The sequence below is a fragment of the Phlebotomus papatasi genome, chromosome 1 (genome assembly GCF_024763615.1).
Source record: "Phlebotomus papatasi isolate M1 chromosome 1, Ppap_2.1, whole genome shotgun sequence".
In the NCBI taxonomy this organism is placed as follows: Eukaryota; Metazoa; Arthropoda; class Insecta; order Diptera; family Psychodidae; genus Phlebotomus; species Phlebotomus papatasi.
In genome coordinates, this window is record NC_077222.1 from 98,583,789 (window position 1) to 98,598,666 (window position 14,878).

The 14,878-nt window shown below is 30.9% G+C and overlaps 1 protein-coding gene across 1 annotated transcript in view; it reads left to right on the forward strand.

Moving 5' to 3' along the window:
* The window catches only part of LOC129809995 (guanylate cyclase soluble subunit beta-1), an 81,016-nt gene that overhangs the window by 15,879 nt on the left and 50,259 nt on the right, over nt 1-14,878 (forward strand). The window lies entirely within an intron of this gene.

The following is a 14,878-nucleotide window of genomic DNA, read 5'->3' on the forward strand; positions in this document are numbered from 1 at the left end:
ATTTTCATTTTTGTATATGTTTTAGATATTAGTCAGGCAGGTAGTGGTCCATATACGAAAATACCATTGGATTATTCCGAATAACAGTTTTTCAAGGTCATAGGTTAAAAAGGTTCTAGAAAGCGCATTTATAAACTGAATTATATCATGTTTTGGATCGTTGGAAAAATCTTGGAATTCTTGCCAATCCTGAACTGATTCCACATGAATCCATTCATAACCGATACTAATTTTTATCCCAAAACTCAATTATATTACTCTAAAGATAATTTGGGCAATATTTTGACTGATTTATAAAACATTTCAAATTGGTTATAGACCGGTAATGAACCGGTTATGAAACGATAAAAAAAATTTTACGAAAATCAATCGGTCTTTAACTGAATCTTTAACTGAATCTAACTTGAATCGGTAAATAATGGAAAATTATTTTTGAGGTATATTATCTAGTCACGAGTTCGAGTACTTCGCAAAGCCTGGGTCCTGGGACGCTTTGACACCTCGTATTTAAAATAATTAGAAAAGATTATTCAAAAATCATTTTAAAAAGAAAATGATCTAGATCTTTTTTGTGTTTTTTTTTATCTCAACTAAGACATTACAATGTGTTCTTCTTGTGCAAAAGAGCTTTTTAATATTATGAGGAGTGAAAAGTTAAAATTGAATTCTTATCTCTTTAATAGTCAGGTAGAATTTAGTTGAAAAGTTGAAATGAAACTTTCTGGGAATCATATGAAATTCAATTTTTACAAAAAATCCTTTGTCGAATTCGAAAAATCTACCTTGTAAAGTTTAGGTATATAATTTTGTAAAACTATATTTGAAAAATATTTATAGCAGTTTTTATTGAATTTGATTTATCTTACTTCATAGTTGGAGTTTCGTTTGGTTCAATATTGTGAGGGAATTTTAAATCATAATACTTTTTGAAATTTATGATAGGGTAAAGTGGTACAAGTTGGACAATGCAATGGTACAAGTTGGACAGGGCTTTTTCCTTGATAAATTTAGTACTTCATTTTTATTTGTATATTTTTAATGCTTTAGTTTTATAATTTGGTTCCTTGTATTTAAAAAAAAATTAGTATTGTATTTATCAAGAAAAAATCCCTGTCCAACTTCTAACACTATGTCCAACTTGTATCACTTTTCCCTACACTATAAATACGATTCAAATTGAATTTCGACACAAAAAAATAATACAAAACAATTAAAAGTTCTTTATGAAAGGGATACAACTATTTTAAAAGCTAAAAATAGAAGAGTCTTGGATAATGAGACTTAAGAAAGTACACTTGTTCATAATATAATCCACTTTTTCCTTTGCATATAAAGAGAAAATTCATTATGGTAATAGCGTAAATATCTTGAATTAAAATTTTTAAGACAAAAATAGTCTGAAGACAGAACTTTCTTTCTCACTCTTGAAGCATTTTCAGTTAGAAAAAGATATAGCTAAGTTTCTGGAACGAAGATGTGACGATGTTTTTGTTCATGGATCAAAGCATTAACATTTTTTTGTGGCTGAGGTTACAACAATTTTCCCTCAATCGTCTTTTTCTGTCTTGAATGCTATTCTAAAGATGAATAGTCCTTAATGTGAAACGTCATGTCTTCTGTATACAAGTATTTCTCACTGTTATTACACTTTCAGACACAGGATACATTTTGACACTTTTTCATTTCACATTACGTACCAAAAAGAACAATTTTGGTTGGAAATAGCAGAAGCTGAAGGAGGATCCAGGAAAAGACTTATTCTTTTTTTTTATAATACTGCAGATATGTATGAGAAAGAATTTTCTGCTTATTCGTCACACAGTAATAAACTTGACAAACTTGGATATTCTTTCGTTCCGTATGATGTACGCGAATTGAAATTTGCATAAAATATCACCATATACAATCAAACTCTGTATGAGTAATTTTGACAAAGTTCTTGGGATGGAAGAGTGTGAAAAGTTTTGTTGTGAGAGAAAATTTGATTTGGCCAAAAGACATTTTCTGTTGCTAAAGCTCATAGAAAAGTCACAATCATAAGAGTATTGTTCCACCTCAATTTTCCACTCTTTTCTTTACAACTTATGCAAAAACCACAATTATTTTCGTGTGTACAACAAGTGGTTAGAAAATTCATACACGTGTTGTGGAAATTAGAACATAAACATAATTGACTCGTTATTTTCAACCGCAAAAACACTTATACAGAAAAGTACTTTCCTTGAATTCCATTTTGTAAGGATTAGTACATTTAGTTGCAATTGTAACAGTGTTAATTCAACATAAAATTGGTTTTATTCAGTCTAATTTAAAATTGTGCTGTGCTTCTTAAACCAATTTCGCCAAAGGGAAAATCCCATTGAATGGAAAATCCATACCATCAAAACTTCAAAGGTTTTATTTTTATATTGACCTATTTTTATCGCAATTGTCAGAGCAATTTGCATTTCGCTAAAATTTGTCAGTGAAAATTAAACTCCTTTCAGATAAGGAAAATTTCATGAAATCTAAATTGACATCCTTTTCTTTCTTAAAAGCTTTGCATACGTCTGTCTCACTCTTTCGCACTCTTCTTCGTCTTCTTTTGAACATCACAACAAATTCAATTTAATTCAATCTAATTCTAAATGCGAAAGAATTTGATAGACATGTAAAAACGTTTAAAAGGGAAAGGGATGTGAATTTATGCTTCATGAAAATTTCCTGATATAGGGTAAAGTGATATAATTTGGAATTAGTATTACAAGTTGGACAATTCGCCGGTACAAGTTGGACATGGCTTTTTTCTTTATAAATACAGTACAAAATTTGTTTTTAAGCACAAGGAACCAAATTATAAAACTAAAGCATTAAAAATATACAACTAAAAATGAAGTACTAAATTTATCAAGACAAAAAGCCCTGTCCAAATTGTACCATTGTCCAACTTGTACCACTGTCCAACTTGTACCACTTTACCTTAAATAGTGTACTAAACCTACTACTGTACCTTAAATAGAGACTTGAGACAACAGCTTTAGTATACGTTTTGGACTAGGAAAATTTCATTAAATCAAAATTCACATTCTTTTCTGTTTCAAAAAGTTTTCATATGCATTTTACACTTTTTCGCACACTTCTTATTTTATTTCTTATGAACATCATAAGTAATTCAAATTAGTTCAATCCGATTTAAGTGTCAAAAAGTAAGATAGATATATGTAAAATGTTTGAGAAATAAAGGAATTAAAAATTTTACTTTATGCAGTTTTCCTGATATAAGAGAGTGCTAGATACAACAGCTAAAGCACAATTTTTAGACCAGGAAAATATCATTAAGTAAAAATTCACATCCTTTTCTTTCTGAAATGTTTTGCAAATGTCTATTACACTCTTTCGCACTCAAGTTTGGTCTGAATTAAATTCAGAAGAAGAAGGAGAGTCTTTAAATCAAAATTCTTATCCTTTTTTTCTCAAACATTTTGCAAATGTCTATTGCACTCTTTCTTCCTCTTCTTCTTCTTTTGAACATCACAACAAATTCAATTTAGTTCAATCCAATTTTGAGTGCGAAAGAGTGTGATAGACATGCAAAACGTTTAAAAAGGAATGGAATATGAATTTAGATTTCATGAAATTTTCTTGATGTAAATAGTGTACTTCAGACAACAGGTTCAGTACATATTTTAGACCAGGAAAATTTCATTAAATCAAAATTCACATCCTTTTCTGTCTCAAATTTTACATATGTTTGTCCCGCTTTTTCACATTCTTCTTCGTCTTTTGAATATGACAACAAATTTAAATTAATTCAATCTGATTTAGGTTTCAAGGAGTGAGATAGACATACAAAATGGTTGAGAAATAAAAGAACGAAAAATGATACTTTGTGCAGTTTTCCTGATATAAGAAATGGGATAGATAACACAGCTTCAGAACAGTTTTTAGATCAGTAAAATTTCATTAAATCAAAATTCACATCCATTTCTTTCTCAAACGTTTTGCATGTGTCTATCACATACAAAACATATCACATATTTCTTCCTTTTCTTCTTCTTTTAAACGTTACAACAAATTCAATTTAGTTCAATCCAATTTTGAATGCGAAAGAGTTTGATAGACATAGGGTCGGAGGAACGTCTGTTCGACAGGGAACCCCTATTGACACTTTTGCCAAAATGTAGAAAATTATTTAATGTATTTAGTAAAATATAAGTAATATAACGTTTTTTCTGTAATATAGCTTTTACTATAAACAGAGATGTTCAAATTTCATATCCCAAATGGTACAGAGGAGGGTGTCAATAGGTGCTGACACGAATTCTTAAAGTGTCAATAGACGTTCCTTTCACCCTATGCAAAACGCTTAGAAAGGAAAGGAATGTGAATTTAGATTTCATGAATTTTCCCGAGCAAAAAGGTGTGTAGAACGCTTTAATACCAAAAATCAAAAAATGTAAATAAAAGTCTTTTAATCATCTTTCGCGAGTTATTCAATTAAACTTGTATTTACTGAGAATGAATATAGAATAGGTCCCATTATAACTTTGAAGAACTCTTCATCAATATTCCACCGGTCCATTAGAATGCAAGAGCTTGCACTTGATGAGGCGTTTGCAAAAACCTTCAAGATTCTCCACTCAATTGAATGATTTGAGTAAACTTCTCCTTAAGTACTTCCTCTTCACAAAATAGTTATACTTCATAATGATAAATTAGGATCTCATGTGCTTCATACAAACAAGCATTCATTTTGTCTAGAGATATACTGTATAATTAATATAACAACGTTGTTTGTATAAGTTCCTCCATAATTATCTGAAAATGATACATTCTGTACGTTCATCATGATGAAATTATTAAATTTGTTTTGAAATTAAAAGAAAATCAAGCATTTATGAATTACCATCGAAAAAGTTTTTCTAAACAAATTTAATACCATAATATTAAAAAAATATTATATGATTGAATATGATGAGACACATACCTACTTTATGCATGGATCTAAAAAAAATATTTTTCATCGTTTCTGTTTTGTGAGATATTAAATTCAAAGAGACCTAATTTGAAATTCAAATAATATGTTTACTGGAAAAATGAAAAATTGTTTATGAACGTTCAGTATCAGAAAAATCATATTTAAATTTATGTTTTTTAGTTCATTATGCAGAGTTTATTTTATTTCATTTTTCATGAAAGAAAAACAACGATAAAGGAAATTTGCGAAGCGCTGAAACGCTCTATATGAGTTTCCCTCTATCCATATGCTTTTGGGCATTTCAATAAGTTCCCAACCGATTTCAATCAGTTCATAAATCAAGTAAAAATTTTTCAATTCAATTTTAAATTTGTTCAGCCAAAATTGATGAAAGATGAATAGGGAAAAGTGCTCTCCCTTCGGACGTTCATGCCTTCGAATAATGTGAATTTCTTTTGTTTTTCGTAAGAGATTTACAATAAATTATCACGGAATTATCATCAATTGATGGTAAGCCAACTAATATTTAATAAAAATGTGTAAGTCTCTTAGGAAAACTAAAAGAAAATTTGCATTATTATTAGTACTTCACATTATTCGAAAGTATGAACGTTCAAAGGTAGAGTACTTTTTTTATAATTGTTTGTGGATAATCCCGCCAGGCGCATAATTCCGGAAGAGCATAATCCCAAGACTCCCTGTACCTAAAAATAGTTAAACATGAAAAAATCCTCTCTCAGATAAATCAGCCTCTAAGTAAACAGTGGAAATTATACATAAGATGATAAATTCGGAAAAGATTAATACCATCCACTAAGCAGATAGTGCACCAACTTTGTCTCAAACCTGTGTCATGTATGAGACAAAGATCAAAGAAAGTCCAATATACCATCCATTCGAGATGAATTACAATAAGATGGCAAAGTCCATTATGACTATGAAGTAGCGGTCCTCTGTAAAGGATCACTGAATGTATATAAAGCAATAGCTCAATGAATCAGTAGTTCAGTACACTCTCACCCAATATCTTATTTGTTTCCACTCGGATGCCACAACTTGAAAATACACCTAGAATTAGATTCGGTAAGAATGGATCACACTCTTTCATCTGGAGCAGAGAAAATTTATTTTCTTCATTCTTTTTTCTTTACACTTTCACAAAGAAAGTAATTGTAAAAACAAGCCATATTAAAAATCATCAAGATGCAAGGGGGAGATATTAGGGTGAAAATGTGTACAGTGTACACTACTTCCAGACACTTCCACAATTTATATAGAGGAGCTCTTCACACTTCCAGTATTTCGGAAAACTCCCGAAAAAGCTGCAATACTTCCGGCACTTCTTACACTTCATGCAATTCTCATACTTAGGAATCAATAATTTATTTAATAATATGAAAAATCTGTTTAAAAAATTCTCAAGAAATTTATTTTTAGATATAGTTTTTTTTTTTAATATTTTGCTTATATTTTGAATTTCTTGCAGCAGATATTCTTCATATTAAAAATCAAATCGAAAATCATCCTTCAAATTTTTATTTTTCCATGCCTGTAATCCATAAATACTATTCATGCATTTCAAAAACAAATTTATTTAATATTGTATCAAATATAATTGTTTTCCAAAAGTTGACCATTTTTTATCGGCTAAAAGTTTCTTGTTCCGTTTGAAAACATTACTTAAGTTATTCCGAAAAATATATCATCCGACAGGATAGCGGTCAGATCAGTGAGATGTCTCTAAGGTTACTCTTAAAACCCCATGCATCACCACGCTCTTACTTAATTGCCGTTATCCCCAAAGACTTCATACCCGTTTAAACATAACACGGGATCCGGCAAATCGTGTATTCCGGAATTGGATAGAGGTCTTTGCTTAAAAGGTTACGAGCAAAAAGTACCATAATAACCCGTAATACAGTTCATACAGTTCCGGCAGTTTTCCTTATTCCTTTCAGTGAAAAAATGTGGCACCCATGTATCGAGCTTTTAAATACATCCAAGCTTTTTCTAAATAGCGAAATACGATCGAATTATTGTTTCCTAAAATCTTGATAATTTCTTCAATTCGATAATTTTTTCCACTCGAATACTCACAATATTGCCATCAATGTCAGAGCCCGTTTAAATAAAGTTGATCTTTTCAATAATTATATCCTTATATCGAAATTTTCTAAGCCATTCTTCAATCATTTAAACACAATCTAAATAAACCCCAAAAATGTTTTTTTTTGTTGAAGTCCATCACTTAGGCCTTTCCAAAATTCGACTAACATTAAATACTACAAAGGTACCTTTTCATTTCCGACGTATTTTATAAAAGTCCTTCAAAGGACATACCGACTTATTAGAAAGATACTCAGCATTAGGGGGATGTAAGACATTATAATCTTACCAGTAAAAGCAAGAAAGTAAACATACATGCTGGAGGAAATCTACGGGATACTTATTGAGTATAAGTTTTAATAGCTACTCCTTAAGTTATAATAAATTTTAGCGTTATTTACTCCAAATTATTATCATAACCGAACTTGTAAAATGTTAAAAAAAAAACTTTTTCGGCCACTAGAATTTAAAATCTGAGCTAAAAGTAACGTACAGTCTGCAAAATTCGGAATTAGACAGAGATGACTTTATTTTCGGACACTCCCACTTCCAAAGACTTCCAAGCACTTCATTCAGTTGTACACCACTTCTGACCCTAATATCTCCCCCTTGTCAAAATGGGTGATTAATCATAATCAATTTGAATATAGTAAAATCTAATGAATTTAGACCAATCTTGTACAATTTTATTATACTTTTTGGCTTTTTAAATATTTATAATATACTTATTATTCTTCAAATTAAAAATCAATTAAATTATTGATAGTTTTTCGAAATATGGAGTATGATTTATCACGTTTTTTGAACATGAAATATTGATGTATTTGAGCTATTTAAACAAAAGTCAAGTCAAATTTGTTTTTAGTATTCTAATGATTGTAAATTTTACGAGTAATTTGATTCATAGAAAATTAACCCTCCTATTCACAAAACGTTATAGTATAATCAATAATGCTTGTTGTCTGCTATGAATTTGAATTGAATAACTCTAAAATAGGCCCATTTATTTTAGATGACACGAAAACTTTCGCATGAAAATATTCATAGTGTAGATTCATATTCAAATGTAAATTATTTGGATTATGAGGTGATAAATTGCAAACATTACTACATCTATCTATTATTATTCAATAATTCTAATTGTATTTAGAACGCACGCTGTATGAAATTTTCTATTAAAAAACATCAAATTTACGTACTACAATTGATACTACAAAACCAATTGACAATTCGTTCGATTTCATGTCATGGATATTGATTTGCTGAAATGTAAATAAATATCATCGAGATACAAAATATTGTTGACAAAGCTGAATTCTATTAAGGAAGTTGAATAGAATGTTAGCGTTTTGCCTAAACAAAGTTTACTAATAGGGCTACCGCCTTTATTTGTCAGTAGAGGTTTTGTAAGAAGTTGTTCTGCTCGTTTAAGCATGGAATTACAACAAAGTTTTGAGTTGATTTCACAAAGGATTTCACTTATATTATCATGTGGGACTCGAGCCTTAGTATTTTGACTTCATTTATCTGGTGAAACAATTGAAATTTGAATAAGGGACAGTGCGGCAGTATCACGCATGTGTGACTACAGAAATTATTATTCTTCTATGTTTATTAATAAATATGTAAGATTTTTCAGATAGCCAATACCCTAGAGAAACAAATAGTATAAACTATAGGTCAAAGTTCACATCACTTTAGTAGATATACAAATACCAAGATCCTTTACGAACAATTATATTTTCGCTATGTTAATTTCGAGATACACAAAAACAAGGATTAAAAATAGAGAAGAGTAGAAGAGTCAAGAGGAAAAATATTCTTTAGAGAATATATTACTTGTTTAAAAAAAAGTACAGGGGGCCACCGAAGATCGAAAGTCAATATCTGCTACCGTTTTGCTTGTATTCACAAATATTTCAAATAAAAAACAATTAACACAAGAAATATCCTTATATAGAAAAGAAATTGAATAAAAATTTATAGACTTCAACACGCGCTCTCCTGTAGAACCTGTTGTCACTTCATTCCATACCAGTTTTCTCTCTGCGACTGTCTCCCGTTTCCTTATCGGCCAATTAATACTGTTAACGTTATAGATATATATATATATCGTTGTATATTCACATAGTTTAATATGCACTCGATTTTATGAGACAGCATAAACGCCCTACTGACCCAGGGTTTTTGTGGTTTACCTGCTGAGGCCCGTAATGGTAAGACGGCGGCAGACGTAATTACAAAACAGAATTTTGGGATAATAAAAGTCTTATCTTATCTTAAAATTATATTAAATTTTAAAAAACAAGCTTTAATAAGCGTTATGAATAATCATGAATTGAAAAAAATCTTAAATAAATACTTTAAATAAATAAATTTATTTATTTATTGATTAAAATTATGTGTTGATAGGCTTGCGTATAGTTAATATTTAATTTATGTAATTAAAATCGAAAAACTGTTGAACTACATTCATCTATCACATCCTCTAAAATTTAAGTTATCAAAGCGAATTTCGAATTTGATATTTTCTATCAAATCATCCATCTATCAATTTTCATTTTTGAAATGGATATATAGGTCTTAATAAAGTAAATGGAGCTTTACTTGTGCAAGCAATTTGCTAAAAGCATCTTAGAGTTGCATTTTGATCAATCCATATTCTTGTGATTCTCATGGGGATGTTAAGGTAACAACTATTTACTCTATAAGATGCTTTCTTATAACATTGAGAGAACTTTTTCTTATGACACAAAAATCTATCTAAAAAGGAGTCTATCAAAAATGTGAATAGCTGCCACAAATTATTCTTCCTTATATCCGGCTTAAATGTGAATTTAATACGAAAGGACAAAGAATTCAGATAACATCTTGAAAATGTGTTTGCAGTTCTATATCTTACATCTTGTGAAATTGCAATTCTTCTCGAATTGTCTGAGAAACTTTCTTGCGATTTAGGACCAGGCCGACGGAAACCCTTATTTTTGCTAACACATAAAATTACACTTGTCTGTTCTCTTCCTGTATATACAGATATATAACATTTCAAGTTGTGATATAGACCGCTCAACGTTTATTGTTGTTGGGATTGTTATGCTTGCGAAATTAAAAAGGAATCCTAAAGAGCAGTTAAATTTATTCGCAGGACACGAGACATTTTTTAATGTAATTGCAGCACGTAATCCATTTCTTTTACAGACGGAGTTACGTTTTTTTTATTTCAAATAAAGCCCAAATTTCTATTATGAGACTTTAAAACAGAGATTAATCATTGTGTTAATGTTATAACCAATTGGGAATTTTCAACTTCCTACTAAACCATTTCTAACTATTTCTACACTGAGAGAAATCCGAAAAAGTTAAAATAGCATTACGGAAATGTTAATTTTACCCTGCAGTATTGATCCAAAATCGGTGTAAATATTACCCCTTTTAGGTGTATCGCGGGTTAAAGTTATCCTTTTTCATGTTAATTTTACCCTTAAAAAGGTGCAAAATTAACATTAAAAAATGTTGATATATTTTTACATCTAAAAAGTGTTAAAGTTATGACGAAAAAAAGTTAATCGTAGCCTCTTTTTTCTTAGTGTAAAAACTAATTCTAAAATGTTCCTATTTTTTGAAACGTTGTTGCAGAATAAGTGTACTAAAAGCAAAATTAATAAATGTATAAGAAACTTTAAATACTATAAATCTTAAGTTTCGATCAATCCTATTACTTAAGATACAAAATGTTAAGATCCATTAAATAATAACTAAGTTTTTTTTATGAAATTGTACGCAACTGCATACCCTTGTACTAACTAAGGATAAGAGTTCATTTAATTCTGTCTCTTAATATTATTTTTCTGATCATTATTCAAAATCATACACTTTCTTAAAAAACTGACACATTTTTTGCAGACAGAAAATAATACGGGCTTCAGACCTAAGGCTTAGCCATCTGGCTTAACTCTTCTAATTCCTTATCAGGCATGATTTTCTACAGTGAATTGTTGTTCAGAATTAAATATTAAGGGCAAAAGATCCATTAGATTTTGAAAAATCAATAAAATATCTGATTAACCTTCGGGAACTGAGCTAAACCTCCAGTCTGAAGCCGGCATAATCTAACAATTTTCAAAATTTATTGCAAAATTACTAATGAAAATACTTTATTTGAATTTTAAAAGGCCAATTTAACTTTAAAAGTAAAAATTTTCTCGGTTTAATTATTCTCAAAATGGCCATAAATTGCAAAGCTCTATAATTTCGAACTTGGTTTCCAAGGTCTGGACTGGTAACCAATGGCACTTACAATAATGTCATATTGCAAATCACCTGATAATAAAGCAACATTTCCTGAGAAAATGTAAAATATGTTAGTATTATTTGTTTACTGCTCGATCTCCACAGTGAGATGAGCCTCTTGATTTTTCACCCCTTAAAATTTACACCTTCCAATTTTCTTAATTAATCTTCGCGTTTCAAACGATTTCTGGGAAATGGTGTTACGGTGTTTGTCTATCTGTCCGTCTGTCCATCCAGCTGTCGCTAGCTCTAGAGGCCAAATAATTAGAGATATACGTTTAGAACCTTCGAGGACCCCCGCCCGATAAGTCGACCTTAAGTTAGGCGTTAACATGCCCTTAATTTTTCCTCAGTCACCCCTCCCTTCCCTGACCAAAATCAGGCTTTTTTGAATTTGTCGAATACGCGCTGTGCGATTTTTTTCATTTTTGGATATGTTTTTGGGGTTGTCCAGGCGGACATTTCGTATACAGACAAAAGTATCGTTGAATCATTCCTAATAACGATTTCGTCAGTTGGATCAGCATTTGTTGTAATTTTCTCATCACCTCATCAGCACTTCTTCTAACACCATGGAAATACACACACTATACAAGAACTGCTGATGAGGTGATGAGAAAGTTGCGACAACTGATCAAAGCCAAAGGCGGTGTAGAGAGTGCATTTATCGACTGAATGGGGTCATGTTTTGGTTCGTTGGAAAGGTTTTGAAATTCCTGACAAGCTTGAGCCAATTTTAATTGGTTATTAATTTGTAATGAACCGATTCATAACCGATAACTATTTTAACCAAAATTCAATTTTAATACTCCTAAGGTATTTTGGGCAACGTTTTGAGTGATTTTTAATCCATTTCAAATCGATTGTTGACCAGTAATAAACCGGTTATGACTCGATAAGTAATTTTTGTGCGAAACTTAATTTAATCATTATTAAAACTGGTTTGTGGAATCTGTGGGTGATTCGGTTCAAATCGGTGTAGAACTGGTAAACAGTAAATGATCTGTAAGTACTTTTCAGGAATAGCAGTACTTCAGTACTTCGAAAAGCCTCGGACGCTTTGCCATCCCTTTTTTTAAGGATTGAAGCAGTTATATTAACATGCTCTACAGTACCATTGCATTTCCTAATTATTTGTTTTTGAAAATTAGAAAATTATATATCAAATCGATCATTAAAAGGACCATGTGCAAATAATTCTAGGTTATACAATGAAAGGCTACTTATAATCGTTAAGTTCGTTAAGATCGTTATGTTTCGATTTTAGTTTTAAGTTAAAGTTAGGTTTAGTAAAAGCGCCAAACACGTCACAGAAAGAGTCTTTGCAGAAGGAAAAATTTAGAAATTATTGAATTGTGAAATATTTAAATCCCATACAAACCTTCCCAACTGATTTTTCCTGCTGTGATGTTTTTCCTTAATTCCCAGAAAGTGAACGAATCCTCAAGAAATCACAAAAACATAGTCATAGTCGACCACATAAGAAGGTCCATATCCGGACCGAAAGCTCCGGCAAGATTAAAAAGGTGTTTTAGTCTTGAGATGAAGAAAAACTCTCTAGATATTTTTCAATTAAAATTATTACTACACTTCATATGGTAGTGTTACGATTCTGAGGGTAAAGTGTGACCTGTTAAACCCTCGGAACAACCCTCAATTGACTCACGACTGAAGGGATAGCCAGATGAGCTCCTAGGTTAAATAAAACACAAGAATTTTTCTTGTAGACTTTTATTTACTTCACTAATATATTTCTAAGGGAAGGTGGGGCTACATTGAAGTTGGGGTTATATTGAAAACACTATTTTTCGTACATTTCTAAAGAAAGATAGGCTTTAACGAGAGTAATACAATTTAGATATAAAATACAATTGTGGATTTAAATCAAATTTTGGCTAAGACCAGTTTCCTTTAGAAATGTGTAAAAAATAGCGTTTTCAATGTAGCCTGACCTTCAACGCAGCCTCACTTTCCCCTACTTCACTTTCCTTGGATTTCTGGGGACTAGATGGGCCACTTTAGATTCCAGAAATAAAAAGAGATCATAAGATCACTCTCTGACGAATCGGAGTAGATCTAGAGACTCTATTAATTAGCCCACGGACCAACGGAGCCAGATCTTCAAACTCCACTCAAAACTTTCTAAAATAAACTCAAAAATGAAATAATGCACTTTTATCGTTGCAAGTTTAATTTGTATATGCGTTTTGTTCGCAAAAACTATAGTCCAAAAGTGAAAAATTGCTTTCTTGCGAAAAATCGTATTAAAATTATAACTAGGGGGAAGTGGGGCACCTTTGAAATGGGGCACATTTGAAATCGAGCTATTTTCTCCTATTTTTAAATGAAACTGTACCTTAGTTAGCTCAGCAAATCATCGTGGAGCTTACGATAAAGCTCAGTTTCATTTCAAAATAGGAGAAAAAAGGATAATTTCAAAGGTGACCCATTTTCCCTATAGTTATAATATTTAGAGCAGGGGCCTTTAGACATTTTATTTTTCCATACGTTTTTGCATATAGGCACTGAAGACTATTGGCAAGTTTTTTCCTAAAGAGAATTGACTTATCAGTCTGATATATTTCGAAATCGTGCATTAAAAGCTATCTAAAAATACATATTTCATAATGCTCGCCGAAATAATACAAGAACTACGAGCAAATTTGTTTAAGTCGCGGTGCAATATCTGCAAAATTTTTACAAGGAGAAGTCAAAAATAACTTCACTTTTTATTACGCTTGATGGGCCCCTTATTTAGAGGCTGCAGTTGATTGTACAGTGTTTTGATTAGTAAAAATTAAATTTTATAATTTTATAAATAAAACAGGAATTTGCAAATGTCCAAAAATTGGTAAATTTCTTAGCAAAGTGAAAATTAAATGAACCATCTAAATATTTTAGCTATGTTTTGAATCTAATCTGCTAATTCACTAAACAAAAATGACTTTCCATATTTATAAATGTTAAATATCAGATATCTTACATATGGGTCCCGGCCAAAATCCCGAAAGCCGAAATCCCGAATTCTTTAAAGTGTTATAACTACTCCCACGATTGTACCCGCGCTTGCTGGAGGCAAAGGGAAATCTTCTGTGTCTTGGGAAATTATTCTAAACATTTTCCTCCATATAATTTCATTCCTATCAGGATTTTGAACATTCGGGATTTTGGCTTTCGGGATTTTGGCTTTCGGGATTTTGGCCTTTCGGGATTTTGGCTGCCACCGTTACATATATTTATATTCCATTATTATTTATTCAAGTCAGTTATAATAGCCAAATATCTCATTCAGACATTTCTATTGCAAAATGAATTGAAAGCTCTACCATTATTCTTAGGATTATCTTTTTTTTTTGAAGAAATATCTTTACAAATAAATATCAGGGACCACTTACCAGCTGTGTTACATTGAGAAAATGTCAATTTCTCCTGAATGATATTTATGTGTTTTTCCGGAGTCCATTCATCGATGTGGTTCTATTCTGTATTCAGTGAAGTAGTATTCTATCGACCTATATATACGCA